The following is a 14,639-nucleotide window of genomic DNA, read 5'->3' on the forward strand; positions in this document are numbered from 1 at the left end:
GTCATCTGAAACGTTGTCATACAGTGTTATGCCTGGATTTTATAAATAGCCTTGCATTTATTAACAAGGACCATATTTGAGGTATTTGGAAGTAATTCGCCTCTAGTAGAAAAACGTCATAAGAACAGTGTTTAGTGGCTCAATGTAATACAACAGTGTTTTTAAAAGACTAAAAACTTTGTTGATATAGTGTACAACCAAGCACATGTGGTCAGAACACAAACATGTCACAGATAATGAAGTATTAAGCGTTTCTCTTAAAGAAAAGCCTAAGCAAACTGCCAGCGTTTGTAGCTCCGCTCATGCTCCGCCTCTTCGCCCTTGTTTGGTGTCCTCCGGTCGTGCAAGGACGTGCAAACAAAATGGCGACGGTTGGCCACGCCTACTTGTAGCTTCTTTTGCGTTCTTCAGAAATTTATGGGTGACATCACAGATACTACATCTATATCTTTTACAGTCAATGGTCACTAGCTTAACTACATTGCTCAGTAGCGTGGTGGAAGCATCACTACTTTCTAAATCAAATATCTTTTCAGGAGCGAAGCTATTATTTTATGCAAGTAGTGCAGTAGCGTCCACACAAGATACATTTAAAGATCGTGGAGCATTAGGTGACGCCACCGCTACTCACAGCGCTGTGAAGCTGGTGTTTGGGAGGTGAAAGTATATCCAAATGATAGCAAGAATAACAAATTCTTCTTCATGTTTTACGGGGATTAAAAACAACCTTTTTGTTTTGCCTCTAAGTTGCTGCCACCTGTTGCTTCGGTCGGTGATGTCACAAATCAATCTTTGGGCTGACACGAGATACTTGCATGATGGAAAGATGACTGTAGAGGAAGTGTTACTGAAGCAGCACCATAACAAGCACAATAACTGAACGTAACAATTATGCCACATTGGTTTATTGATCAATAACATAGAACTGACTTGGATTGAAGTTGCTTTGATTTAAAAATGAAAAAGAAAAAAACTAGCTTAGATGTTGCTAAGCTACTTTTGCCATGTAGCTTTTAGCTTAGCTTGCTACATTTCCCAGTGGGTAGCTTTTAGTGTAGTTAAGCTAAATTTTAAGTAGAGTAACTAATAGCTTAGCTCACTACATTTTCCAAGTAGCTTGCCCAACACTGCAAATTCATATGAATTAACCACTAAACCGACAAACTGTAAAATAGTTACGTTTCCTCGATGGATCAAGCTGGACCAACCCTTTTGCATATGAGTGCTGACATCATCAGCATTGGACAAAAGAGTGCTGTTAGTCACAATGAAGTGTTGGACAAAAAAAGCCTGTTTCTGTATCATGAAGGCCTGAGTCACGCCGAGCAATGATGTAGTATGGAGTCAAACACAATCGTTCAGCAATTACAAACTCCAGGTCACAGCACTGCTTATAAAGTGTGTGTGTTTCTGAGATAATCATGTGTTCACTGAAAACCATTTCAGCGGACAAACACAAACACGCGCGCGCACACACACTTGGCTGTCTGCTGGTATTTTATCAACAGCTCTATCGGGGTAAACACTATGCAATGTTTGGAGTGAAAAGCTTTAATCAAAGAGTAATTGTTTACATTTGGAGGTGACTTGGCCTTGTGCCGTTAGGTACGTGAGAATGATTGGCCATTTATGAGAGGGTAAATACTTGTTAAATAGGCTCAAAAATTCAAGTACTGTTATTGTTTAATGACTCTCATGTTATTCCACAAGATTCAGGTTTATTTGAGCTTATTCTTTTACGCAAAACATTATTAGACCATGGATATTAATGGAAGAGATTCTGAATAATGGGCACACCTTATTGCATGTTGGTTTTGGGATTGACATTGGAGAGGAGTAGTGAGTTTCAAACCCTCTAGATACTAAAAAACAAGATACTAAAAGCATTCAGTTTTACTTCACTCTCATTGGGTTAAAAGCATCAAGGCTTTCCACAAATGCACGCTGCAATTTATCATTACACGACAAAATGAATGCAATATTATATAAGGATTCGTAAGGTCTCTGTATATTAAACAAACACACATATACTGTAACTGCTGCCATTTAATGCACAAGCACACACAATCCATTTTTTTTAGACTGTTTTTGTTTTTTGACTAGTTAAAGTCACAGTGTGAATAAATTGTGTTGATTCTTGCAAATTACAAACAAGCACTTACGTATGGTCTATAAACACTTGCTGTGTGCGTTGTCACAATTTTAAGCACCTGTCATAGAAAATCGGTGCATGCTGTTTTAAATAATTAAGCAAAGCATCTTCTCACAGGATAAGGCCATGCAGTCTAATGAATAATTACTGCAGTGATGCTAGTTATTTGCTACATTCCAAATAAGAATAGTACAAAGGGCTACAAAATTAACTCGTTTTTGTTATTTATTTAAAACTGTGAGACGCTAACATTGATGCAAAATCCTCATGACCCTTTAAACTTTTTTTTTATGAAGGGCCAAAAGCCAAACTTGATTGAGGGCTGTGGGCCGAAGTTAAATATACCAAACTGTATTACAATAATATTTCTTTTAGTAATTTCCTAATATTTACAAATAACTACAAAACATTGCTTCAAATTCTTTAAAATCTTATGGGCCAACTTTGGCCCTCAGGCCCTAGTTTGGACATCTCTGTTTTAAGGTGTCTTAAGTTGAAGATAGTCCTGATGTTTATTCTGTACTTAAATTACAATACCTTTCTGTTTTTTTGTTTTGTTTTGTTTTTTGTTTTGTTTTGTTTTACAAAAAATTATGCAGCACACATAGAAGACACCATTTTTGCTTCATTGGGAATAAGTTAGACTTTTAAATATATTTTAAAATGGTTTACTGTGACTTTAAATTGTAATAATGTTTTGTAATTACTATAAAAGAGAAATAAGATAATAAAAACATAATAGAATAGAAAGCTTTAAAATTTAATTACTGTTTTTACTTGCACCAAGGGCTTTTTTAATATGCCAGTCTTTTGCCTAGTACTGTATATTATGACTTTTTAATACGGCTGCTCGCTTATAGGAAAAATCATAATCATGATTTTTTTTGGTCATAATTGTAATCATTATTATTCAAAACGATTATCAGTTAAGGTCAAAATTCCTGTGAATTTTAATTATTTTTTAAATAATTATTTCCCAAAATATGTTTAACAGAGCTAGGAATTTTTTGCAGTATTTTCTATAATATTTTGTCTTCTAGATAAAGTCTTATTTGTTTTATTTTGGCTAGAATAAAAGCAAGGTTAAATATTTTTAAAACTATTTTAAGATCAATATTATCAACCCCCTTAAGCAATATATTTTTTTGAATGTCTGCAGAGAAAATTAGTTATACAATGACTTGCCTAATTACCCTAACTTGCCTAATTGACCTAATTAAGCCTTTAAATTGTATTTTGCTGAATACAAGATACAAGCTGAATGGTTGAATCTTGAAAAATATCTAGTCAAATATTATTTACTGTCTATCATGGCAAAGATCAAATAAATCAGGTATTAGAAATGAGTTATTAAAACTATTATGTTTAGAAATGTTTAAAAAATCTTCTTCTTCTAAACAGAAATTGGGAGAAAAATATCAAGGGCCGCTAATAATTCAGGAGGGCTAATAATTCTGTCTTGAACTGTATATATGCAGTATTTATATTTTTTCCTGCCTGTAAATAAGGAAAGGAAAATAAATACTATAGAATAAAAATATAAAACAAACTGGGCTTTAAGCATCTTCACTGTAAGAAAAAACTTTAATTATAGCTACAAAAGTCAAGAGCACTGAGTGATTTGGTCCTTTTGTTGTTTGATTAATGATAAAAACAGTCAGCAGCAGGAATATTGCACACTTTCACTTTAAGAACAGTACGGTTCTGATTTATGGTTTCTCTTTCACGTGTCTTTTAATTCTCAGCTTGTTTGTTTATTACACAAATGAGGGTCAATATGAATAATCACCAAACACTGTGTTTTGACACAAATTTGCATGTATTTGACCATTAAAGCGCTCTCATTAAGATGACTTTAGATGTGTGTGCTCTGCTCGTTTCTGAGGCTGAGCGCACTCACACAACAGTATGCGGTCTCATTCGCGCTTTTAAAAACATGAATGATTCGAATGTTTATCAATGAATGATGCGCATCCCATGCTGGAAAATTTACATTATAGTACATGCTTTTAGTATTTTTCAAGTGAAACTGAGCTTTGCAAAGCAACAAATGTGTACAACATATGAAGCGACATATGATTAATATTTTTTCATAATTGTTAGAGACCAAAATTGAAATCGAAACTGAATTTCGATTAATTGCACAGCCCTGCTTTTTAATATATTTTGCTGAGGAGAATCACACTTGCTTGTTTCACAGGGACTCTTCGGTGCTGGAGACTTACTATATTTTGGCCAGGATTGAGTGGACTTTACCTCATTACTTGGTGTACAATAAAACAGAGGAGAAAATCTTGTAGACTCTGTGCATAACAAGCACCAGGGCTTGACATTAACTTGTTTGATCACCAGCCACTGTGGCTAGTAGTTTTCCAACGATACCAGCCACTCGCCAATTTCACTAGCCACAATTTTGTTGTTGGGAAAATATATTTTATATGCATGAATTTGACTTTGGCATGCTAAAATTACTTGATATAGATGTTGTGTTATGTCCACATGCCTCCTCGTTAATTTAATTTTTTTTTGTGTGTTGTTACCTTGCTCAATGAACATGAGCAAATGGGCTTTCAGTGTCACATTGCAAATTGTTTTATTTCACATTTTATTTCACTTTTCAGGACTCAACACTAAGGATTTACCTTTTTTTTTCTCTGGCCACTCCAAACTAATTATTTTCTTGCCACAAATTTTAAATAATGTGTAAAAACAAGCAATATATATATATATATATTTATTCAACAAAAATGTTCTTAAAAAAAACAATTAAATAAATGATTCTCACGTATCTAAAACTATACACAGTAGTCTGTCCAGGCTAAAGGTCCCAGATCATCAATTAACTATAGATAAATAGAAAGTTAATCTCATATTAAAGCAATGTTATTGTAAAGTATGATAATAAAACCACATTAACAAAAATAACTGCAAGTAAAAGAAAGCCAGTGAAAAACATTACGTTAACGTTAACGGTCTTAAACTAAAATTCTAATCTTTAGTAACAAGTAGGGTTGCACTATTCTGGCAAAAATGTTAATCACGATTTTTTTTTTTGTTGCTTAAAATCAAGCTCGCCATTTTTTTTTTTTTTTTTTTTTTTTTTTTTTTTTTTTTTTTTTTTACGATTCTGTAAATGTAAAATAAAGGTAAATATGATTAATAATAATATTAGGCCTATGTGTAGGTATACTGTTGCTTAAATTGCAAAATTTTGTATAGACATTATGGTGGACTTGAACAGACTTTCATTATTTCCTGTTTGTTAATTCACAGTAAAATGATGACAACAGAAAACTATTCATAATTCTAAAGTTGATTTATTATGTTTAAGACATGTGCTTGTTATCAGCCATTGACAACATTATTAGACCATTTGTTTTCGCTGGTAAAATTAGAATTTTGTCATTATCAGATTTCTTCCTGCATTATATTCAACATTATATATAGGCTAGGGTTGTTATACTGACAAAGTAAACATTTATTTTCATGCAAAACCCTTTGTGTTCGCTATGAAAGAAAAACATATCAAATGCTTGTTGTAATCATAACTCTAAAATGCGATATGATCATTTAAATGTGCACACAGGTTTCACTTTCACTTCCTAGTGTGGCTTATGGCCACACACATGCAAATCAAACCTCCCGCACGGCCCTCAAATGATCGCTCTGTGCAACAAACTGAACGTCATTTACAACTTTATTACCTGTTTTTCACAGCCTTTGCAGCTTCTGTTCACTAAAGTAGGCATCATAGACGGGCACGCGCATGTTCTCTGAAGTAAACAAACAGCTGGCGGTCAGCTCACGTGTGATTCCGTGGCCACGAAAACATCATTACATGAAGACAGAAATAACATTTTTGGGTGAATTATACCTTCTAATACAGCATGCGACACTTTTAATGCCATTTGAAGGTGTCAATGTTGCTGTGAAGACTTGTGCGAGTGCCTTGCTTCTCTCCTGACCTTGAAAATATAATTGGCTGAATCGTAGTGATCGTGTGTAGGGTCGAATCGAGATCGTGATCTTTTTTCGATTAATCGTGCAGCCCTAGTGACAAGGCAGCACTGGCAATTTAAAAATTATTTTCAACCATACAAAGTGAGGGTGTCCGTCTAACCCGCCACAGGTGAAATCGACTTGCATTTGGCGGGTATTAATGTCAATCCCTGACAAGCACTGATGACGTTTTCAGAAAATACAAATCTGTTGCGTTTCCCCACAACTTATTACAGAAGCACAGTTCATGAACTGTATGTGGAACCCCTTTGCAGAGTTCTTGTTTTGTATTTTTAATTTATGGCAGTTGCCAACACCGCGCAGTAGATATTTGGCCTCATCTCATTTGGCACATGAAGTTCAGTTTAAGCTGTTTTTAAATGCTCTTATTATCACTTAGATGAACGATCAATGCAAGGCAAATTTAACATGATTAATGAATTCGCACCGTGACACCAACATCATACTCTCATTACGCTCGTTATACTAATGGCTACAAAAACACAGCATGTCCCACTTTTTAAAACTTTCCAAATAAAAGGCCCGAAGTTGATTCATTTTATTTTAATACCATGTATTTGAGTCTCTTATACATTATTCAGAGACATAGAGAGCCACTTTGTGAAGCATTATGAATAATCAATAAGCAAACCTCAGTAATACATCTTATAAAGAGATCATTTCTCCCTTGACTGTAGAGCAGATTATAATCATACAGACGGTAAAGTGCGATTTCATACGGACCTCCGGGTGAGGTCAACTGTGTCTGGGGGCTAAACGTTATTGACTGAGTGCTTCAGCATCTGCTTGTGTCCTTGTGTGATGCTGACTCCATTTGACCTCTGCACACACACACACGCACGCACATACATTCAAGGTGAGGGTTGTAAGCTTTGTGTTTTACCCTGATGGGACTCCAGGGCCCTCGTCTATCACACTGTTACACTCAAAAAATCCATTATTTACTGCTGAAGATTCAAAGAGGAAGCATGTTTAAGGTGCAGGCTTGTTTCCTGTGTGTTGGTGGACATTTCAGCATCTGCATTTTGAACGAGATGTGCAAGTGCATGACTGTGTTAGCAAATGCGGTTTTGAAATGAATGAGGTGTTGGAACTGATTATTTCTGCTGTCTGAGTTGAAGATGAAGATGTAGCTGTGGTGAGTTGACATATAGTTCAAGGAAACTAAACGGAAACATGTTTTGTCATGAAAGACTGAAAGTTATGACTGTGATGAAGGCCATTAGAGTGCAGTTAGAATAACCATACGATTCAAGTTCTGAAAGGCCAAAAAATCCGTTTGGGATTTTACGTTTTATATTAATAAGATTTTTTGTTTTAAAGAACTGCCAATTAATTTTAAGCGAGTTATGTTTTAGGCACAATAAAAACATTCAAAACACATTTGTTTGTTCTAGAGGAGGGGTGCCCAAACTTTTTCTTATGAAGGGCCAAAAACCAAACTTGATTAAGGCTAGTGGGCTGATGGTAAATATAGTTGCCATGGGTAATTTCCTAATTTATTTAATAATATTTAAAAATAACTAGAAAATAATTAACAAATAAAATAATTAAATTAACTAATACACCATAATAGTTTTTACAATTTATAATGAACTTATTACAGTAAAAACAAAAACATTTATAACAGAATGGTGTTACACTAGTTTTTGCCTTGATTTGCTCACTGATGTCTTCTGCATAGTCCTCTATTTGTCGAGTGACAGTATTTACAATTTTAAAAAATCGTATTTATTTACAACATTTAATTGAAACAATGAATTCAGTTTACTTTTTTGTTGCTCAGCAGTAAGCAAACAACCAAAAAAAAGTTTATGTTAGATGGGATGGTGGGCCAAATGAAAGGTTACAATGAGCCAACTTTGGCCCATGGACCCTACTTTGGACATCTCTGTTTTAGAGTATGGCTGCGTCCGAAACCACCTACTACTCAGTAGGTACTGCATTTGAATTTAAACGTACTACTCAGCTGCTAGAAAAGTACAGTCTATACAGTATTAATGTAAGAAGTATGAATTGAATTCGGATTTACTACATCCGCAATTTTGTCATGGTCACGTGACCTACCTGCGTCAGTTGCGTCGCTTCACTCCCATTCATGGATTCTCTCGCGGGGCATCATGGGATAGCGCAGCATGCATGGGATGCGCGGTTCAGAATCTTGCCGGAAGTAATAAGTCATCCGGGTACTTCTCGCATACTGATTTTTGAATTCTATGAATTCGGACATACTACTCGGCTTGTGTACTGATTTTAATGTACTGTATAGTATGGAAGTATGCTGTTTCGGATGCTGTCTATGACTGCTTTAGTTTGTCACTGATTGAATATGTTTTGAATGAATCAAATATTTAAAAATCCATTTATAAAAAGTCATTTGCTTGGTTTTCAAATTAATCAACCATTTTAAATGAATCGATGCAATCAAGGATTCAATGAATCACACATAAAGTCAGGAACCCGCCTGTCACTGCTGTTTTAGTTTCAATTGTTGTAATTCATCATTCAATCCTGGCAATCCATTTTAGGTGAGTTTAAGTTTAGGAACAAAAAAACATTCAAAATACATTTGTGGGTTCTAGAGCATCACTGCGGTATTGATTTATTATTATTATTATTATTATTATTATTATTATTATTATTATTATTATTATTATTATTATTATTATTATTACTACAGAGAAATTCCACAGAATATTGAGGTTTTTTTTGGCACACCCCTCCTGGAAAGATTAGTTATACACAATAAGCATTTGGGGTAAAAACCACAACTATTTATAGTGTTAAGTGTCAAATATCTATTTATGTAGCAGCTTCACAATAGAGGCTTGAATATTGAACATTTTCTGACTATCACCTAAACAACAGTGTAAAGAACAGACGACTCGTGTCCTGATAATACCACAAAAGTGATGGGAGAAGATCAAATGTAGAACCATAGCTAAATCTAAAACTGAAGATAAAGTTACTGATACTACTTTTAATACTAATGAAGACAGCAGAAGTCAATGATTCATTTGAATTATTTAGCCTGGCATGTTTACTGTTCTAAAATATTTTAAATGCTCCTCAAAATAAAATATATTATCTGTGTCCAAAATCGCCTACTACTCCGAAGTTACTGCATTTGAATTAGAATTTACTACTGACCGATAGAAAAGTACGTTCCATACAGTATGAATGTGAGTAGTATGAATGGAGCTTCGATGTACTATGGGTGCCATTTTGTCATCTTCACGTGACACCTGTTTCACTCCCATTCTCTCGTGGTGCATCATGGGATAGCGTTATCCGGGTACTTCTAGCATACTGTTTTTCGAATTTTATGAATTTAGACATACCCCTCAGCTCGCATACTGTTTTTAGCATATTGCATAGTATGGAAGTATTTGATTTTGGATGCAGCCATTGTGTTCAAAGTGGAAAAAAGTTGTTGTTTTTTACCCAAAATGATATATTTCGAGCAGTTATCACAATAGCGTAAAACCGTAATATTTTTATCTAAGGTTATCAAACCGTTACAATCTTATACCGGCCCATGCCTACCACACCTATCAAAACATGCTAGACGCATATTGACATGACCAACAGCTTGTTGACCAACAAACTTCTTTCATTTCTGTAATCAAAAAACATGGTTGTTAGTCACACCTATAAATTACCCCAAAAATGTGAATGAAACTGTATTAATGACTCAAATATGGGACTGACAACTGTATTCTGTTGTGTAAATGTTCATTATATGTTTAAAGCTGGGATAGGCAACTTCAGTTCTCGAGGGCCACTATCTTTGAGTTTAGTTTCAACCCTAATAAAACATACCTATAAAAATATAACCTATATCTCCAGGATTGTGAGAATTACAGGCTGTAGTGTTTGATTAGGGACTAAACTTTGAAGAATAGTGGTTCTCCAGGACCGCAGTTGCCCATTACTGGGTTAAAGGGACTTTTGAGGGAGTGTACTTGCAGGATCATAAGAAGACCTAGTGTAAACGCATATGGTTGTTCAGGTGACATAAATATGACTCCTAACAAGAACTACAATGGTATAATGAGATATAGAAGACAGATTCTTGAGTGAAGAACAAAGCTGCTAACATTTTTGCTGCCTAGCATTAGCATCATCACAGAAGTGAACTATTTTTGCATGTAGCATGGGAGTTGTAGATCAGCTTTGTACTTGATTGTGGAGACATATTTATGTGGCAGAGTGTAAATGGATTGTAAAAACTATTGAACAGCAACCCGATCAATCAAAGTGCATGAAGTGTCCAAGTGTAAATTTGCTTTAAAAGTGTTTGTTCTGTGGTTGTTTCAGGTGAGCCGAGGGCTGTGGAAGGAGAAGAAGAGGAAGAAGAGGATTGTGAACCGTCTTGGGACAGGGACACTGGAGATTTTTGGGGTATTTATTACAGAAGTCACATTTAGGCCGTAACTCTTGTTGAAAGATAAAAGATGTTTCAGTAGTTCGAACGCCACACTAATCATATTTTAGTCGTCCAGTCACAGTGGAAGAGTGGCAAGGGAAATACCAACAGTAGGTGGATATTCTACACACAAAAAAGATTTGCCACAGAAAAGAATCCCCAACAAACATTTTGCAATGGGTTCAAGTTGGTCACACAATTCCCCCTTACATTTTATTGAGGTTTGGCTAAAGAAACCGTACCTTTAAATTGGAAGTAAAGCACTTAGTCAAGTTTACATTATTTTGTACATTGGTTTCCACTTTAATGAAAATATATTACACAAACTCGATTCTCTATGTTCAGTCTATTACTTCCACTGTATCTGTTCAGCTGAGGAAATGGAACCAATCCAGTGACATCAGACACAGCGATATTCTAAGAAGTTGGCACGCTAGATCTAAAAGCTATAGTAAAACATGCCGCTTTCTTCTAAATGGTTACGTCACTGGGTTGGTTCCATTCCCTCAGCTGAACAGATACAGTGGAAGTAATAGACTGAACATGGAGACTGGACAGCTTAGCTTAACCCAATGCGTGAAGTTGTGGGCGTGAAGCTGGTGCAAATACAAGCATCAGATATGCGTCTAATATCTATAAAAATATTTATACATTTTCTACTTTGTTCTAATACCTTTTGTTTGATGCGCTTTGGTCCACTCTCTCACGCTGGTGCAGCGCTGCCTGACGAGGGGATTTACATTCACACTAATGCAATGATTAAAATGATACATGCTTTTACTTCACACCTTACTAAGTCACAGCTTTGTAGATTATGTCAAGACATATTCCCTTTTTAAGTCGATCAAATCGACTTCTCAACATGTATGACGGATGTAAAAACCTGCCATGTGAAAAACTGTGCTGATCTTAGTTTCATTTGAGCATAAAAAGAGGCTAAGGGGCTGTAGTAGTAAAAAGGGAAAGTACCCAACACGGCGATATTCCAAGATGGCGACACTCTAGATCTAAAAGCTATAGTAAAACATGCCATTTTCTTAAAAATGGTTACATTAATCGAGTTTATTATATATATATATATATATATATATATATATATATATATATATATATATATATATATTCAGTGTAAATCAGTTTACAAAATGATGTAAACTTGACTGACTGCTTCGCTTACACTTAAAATTTTGGTGTGCTTCACTTGCTACTATACACGTTTTTAAAAATGCTAAATATATGGACCTTTTTCACATTTCCTGGTTTCTCAGTAGCACAAGTAGTCACGTAATGAATGGTAGAGAACAACAAATACTTTTTTTTCATAATCCTATTTGCTGAAATGACAAAAGACTCCAAAATGGTGTTATCAAGACTTTCAGAAAAAGAAAAAAAAATTGTGAGACTGATAACGACAGCCAGAAGAGAGAACAACGTCAAATTTACTGTCCGGGCCATAGATACTGCATTAGAAACACCTCACATAAGCGGTAATAGTATTTTGTAATATGATGCTAAGAACAAACGTAAATACTAGTAGTGGGCTGTTATCGGCGTTAACGGGCTGCTTTAACGTGAGACTCTTATCGGAAGATGAAAAAATTATCGCCATTAATCTATTCTCAAAGTTGGGTTCGGAGCTGGGTCTATTCTACACAAGCTATGATGACTTTCACCTTGATATTTTAGCACGGATGTATACCTGGCCGAATTGCACTGTAGGGGGCGAGATTGAGGCTCCGAACCTGGGTTTATTCCTACTGAGAAATTAGCACATCAAACGTGACATGCTAACATGTATGCAGTTCACTGTTCACTGAGTGAATCTGATTAATGTTAGCTCCACATCTAACTATCAGACACCTGTAGAGTTTATGCGTTCCAGTAAAACATATACAAATAAAATGAAACGGGTGCTTTTTAAAATGAATGACGGTGAATGAAAGTAAAATCTGACAGCTGTCTGACAAAAAAGTGCCCTTCTGAATCAAATCAGCAGGATGCCTCTCTGGATCTTTCACTAACTTCGAAGACACTACTGACTATGTTTACATGGACATCTGTAATCTAGTTATTTGCATTAATAGACAATAAAATAATTAAGGTGTTTTTGTGAAGTGCTTTCATATAAGAGGTTTATGCAATTTTAGGTGACTTTAACTGCAGTTCAGCAGTTTCACATTTACTCATGAATATTTCATTCATGCCCCTGTGACAAAATGGGGTATTAGATGCAAATAAGGAGTAAGGACTGGTGAGAGTGTTATGGAATTTAATAACGCACGCCAAATGGAAAGAAAAAAACTTATGCATTTCGCAATGTGTGTGTGCGTGAGGTCCTTTACTGACAACCGCGTGTGTGGATCTTGTCGGAAAATATAGTGAAAAGTCCTACATGACCGTAATAGTTTGATTGCGATGTTTACTTCAATAATGCCACTAATATATGCATACTCCACATCTTAATTCCATTTCTGTTTAGTTCTGTTATAACATTAGTCGGATTAAGGTAATCAAAAATTGCTGTTTCGAGCTTATTTAGGCCCATGGTTCAAAATTCTTGTTTAACTGAATGAACAGTAGGTAAAGACAAGTACATCTTATTGAACATAATTTATTTTCAACACTAGTTATCATAGTAGAACAGTTTTTCAAGCAGTTTGTGATGCATTTTGGAAACTGGAGATGAGCCCCTGGTCTAATGCGCCACCTGGCTTGAGAAACCCGTTCTCAAAGACTTACTTTTAGTCATTATTTGGGTAGCACACATATTCTGAATGCCTTTGGCAGAATTCAAATAAGCCATTTTAATCTAGATTAATCTAGATTAATTCCAAGATTACAGTGAGATTAATTAAGATTAAAATGAAGTGAGATTAAAATTAATCTATGCCCACCTATAGTTAATACATATGTGTTCATACGCTTTTTTAGAATGCTAATGATTGTTAAACACAGTCTTGTGAAAAGGATCCATTGTATGATATACTGGCTACTTGTCACATCGCTTAAAAATTGTTACTCTTTTATTAGTTCAATTGCATCTCTTGTTCTTCTTATTTGTCAAATAAGATAAAAGCATCTGGTAAATAAAGAAATGTACACGTACACTCCATCAAAGCGAACCGATTGGAGTGGTTGCTTTTTGGCTGCCTGCTAGGTTTTATATCCCATTGTATAAAACAATCTCTTGACCTTGTTTCCTAGAGCATCTTATTCTCTCATGGCACAGTGACACGTTTGATCTTTATTTAAGCTGATATGCTTGAGGTCAGAGTTGCTAGGACTGCTGCTATTATCACAATAGCGCACTGCAGCCTATTGCAATAATGCTAAGCAATTATTGATAAGTCATAGGATTTCATTAGCAGTCCTAATAAAGCCTCAATAGGGAGCTGTTCTAGTCATTACTTGGCATACGGTCTCATTCTTTGTACATCACTAATGTTTTGACTCACTCAAGGGGCAAACTCTAAAGCACAGAAGTCATAGTGGGCTGTTTTGCATTAAGGTCTAGTCATGTTTTGTACCAGGTTTATGACTAATCGTTAATCAAAATGCAAACACTGGGTAACACTTAAGTTTAAGTACCAATTCCCTCTGTTAACTATTGGCTTATTACCTGCCTATTATTAAGATATTGGCTGTTTATTAGTACAATCTCATTCTACATCCTTAATTCTATCCAGTGCCTAAAACCAACTGCTCCCTTACTAACTATTAATAAACAGCAAATTAGTAGTTTTTTTTTAGCTAAAAGTTTTAGTAGTAGTAAGGGCAGCACATATTCACTATTAACCATCATTTCTGTCTCCAATAAACTGCTAATTTGTTGTTTATTAAAAGTTAAGTTGCTGTATAAGTTAAGTTTAGGTCGTGTATAGAACTTTACATGAACTGAACATTATAGCGTTTGAGCATCGATATCGCAATGTGAGTATTCGCTATAGTCACATCGCAGGATTAGATTATTAAGATTAAAAGATATTAATAAATACCATTTTAATATTTTTGTTGGAATAAATTGTATACAATGATGAC

The 14,639-nt window shown here is 35.0% G+C and overlaps 1 protein-coding gene across 1 annotated transcript in view; it reads left to right on the forward strand.

The window, feature by feature from the left end:
• znf438 (zinc finger protein 438) overlaps window positions 1–14,639 on the forward strand; it is a 96,860-nt gene that overhangs the window by 57,913 nt on the left and 24,308 nt on the right. Inside the window, exon 2 of the mRNA XM_056469505.1 lies at window positions 10,493–10,576. The gene's annotated coding sequence lies outside the window, so the exon portion shown is untranslated. The remainder of the gene's footprint in view (window positions 1–10,492; window positions 10,577–14,639) is intronic.

This window comes from Danio aesculapii, chromosome 12 (genome assembly GCF_903798145.1).
Source record: "Danio aesculapii chromosome 12, fDanAes4.1, whole genome shotgun sequence".
Classification (NCBI taxonomy): Eukaryota; Metazoa; Chordata; class Actinopteri; order Cypriniformes; family Danionidae; genus Danio; species Danio aesculapii.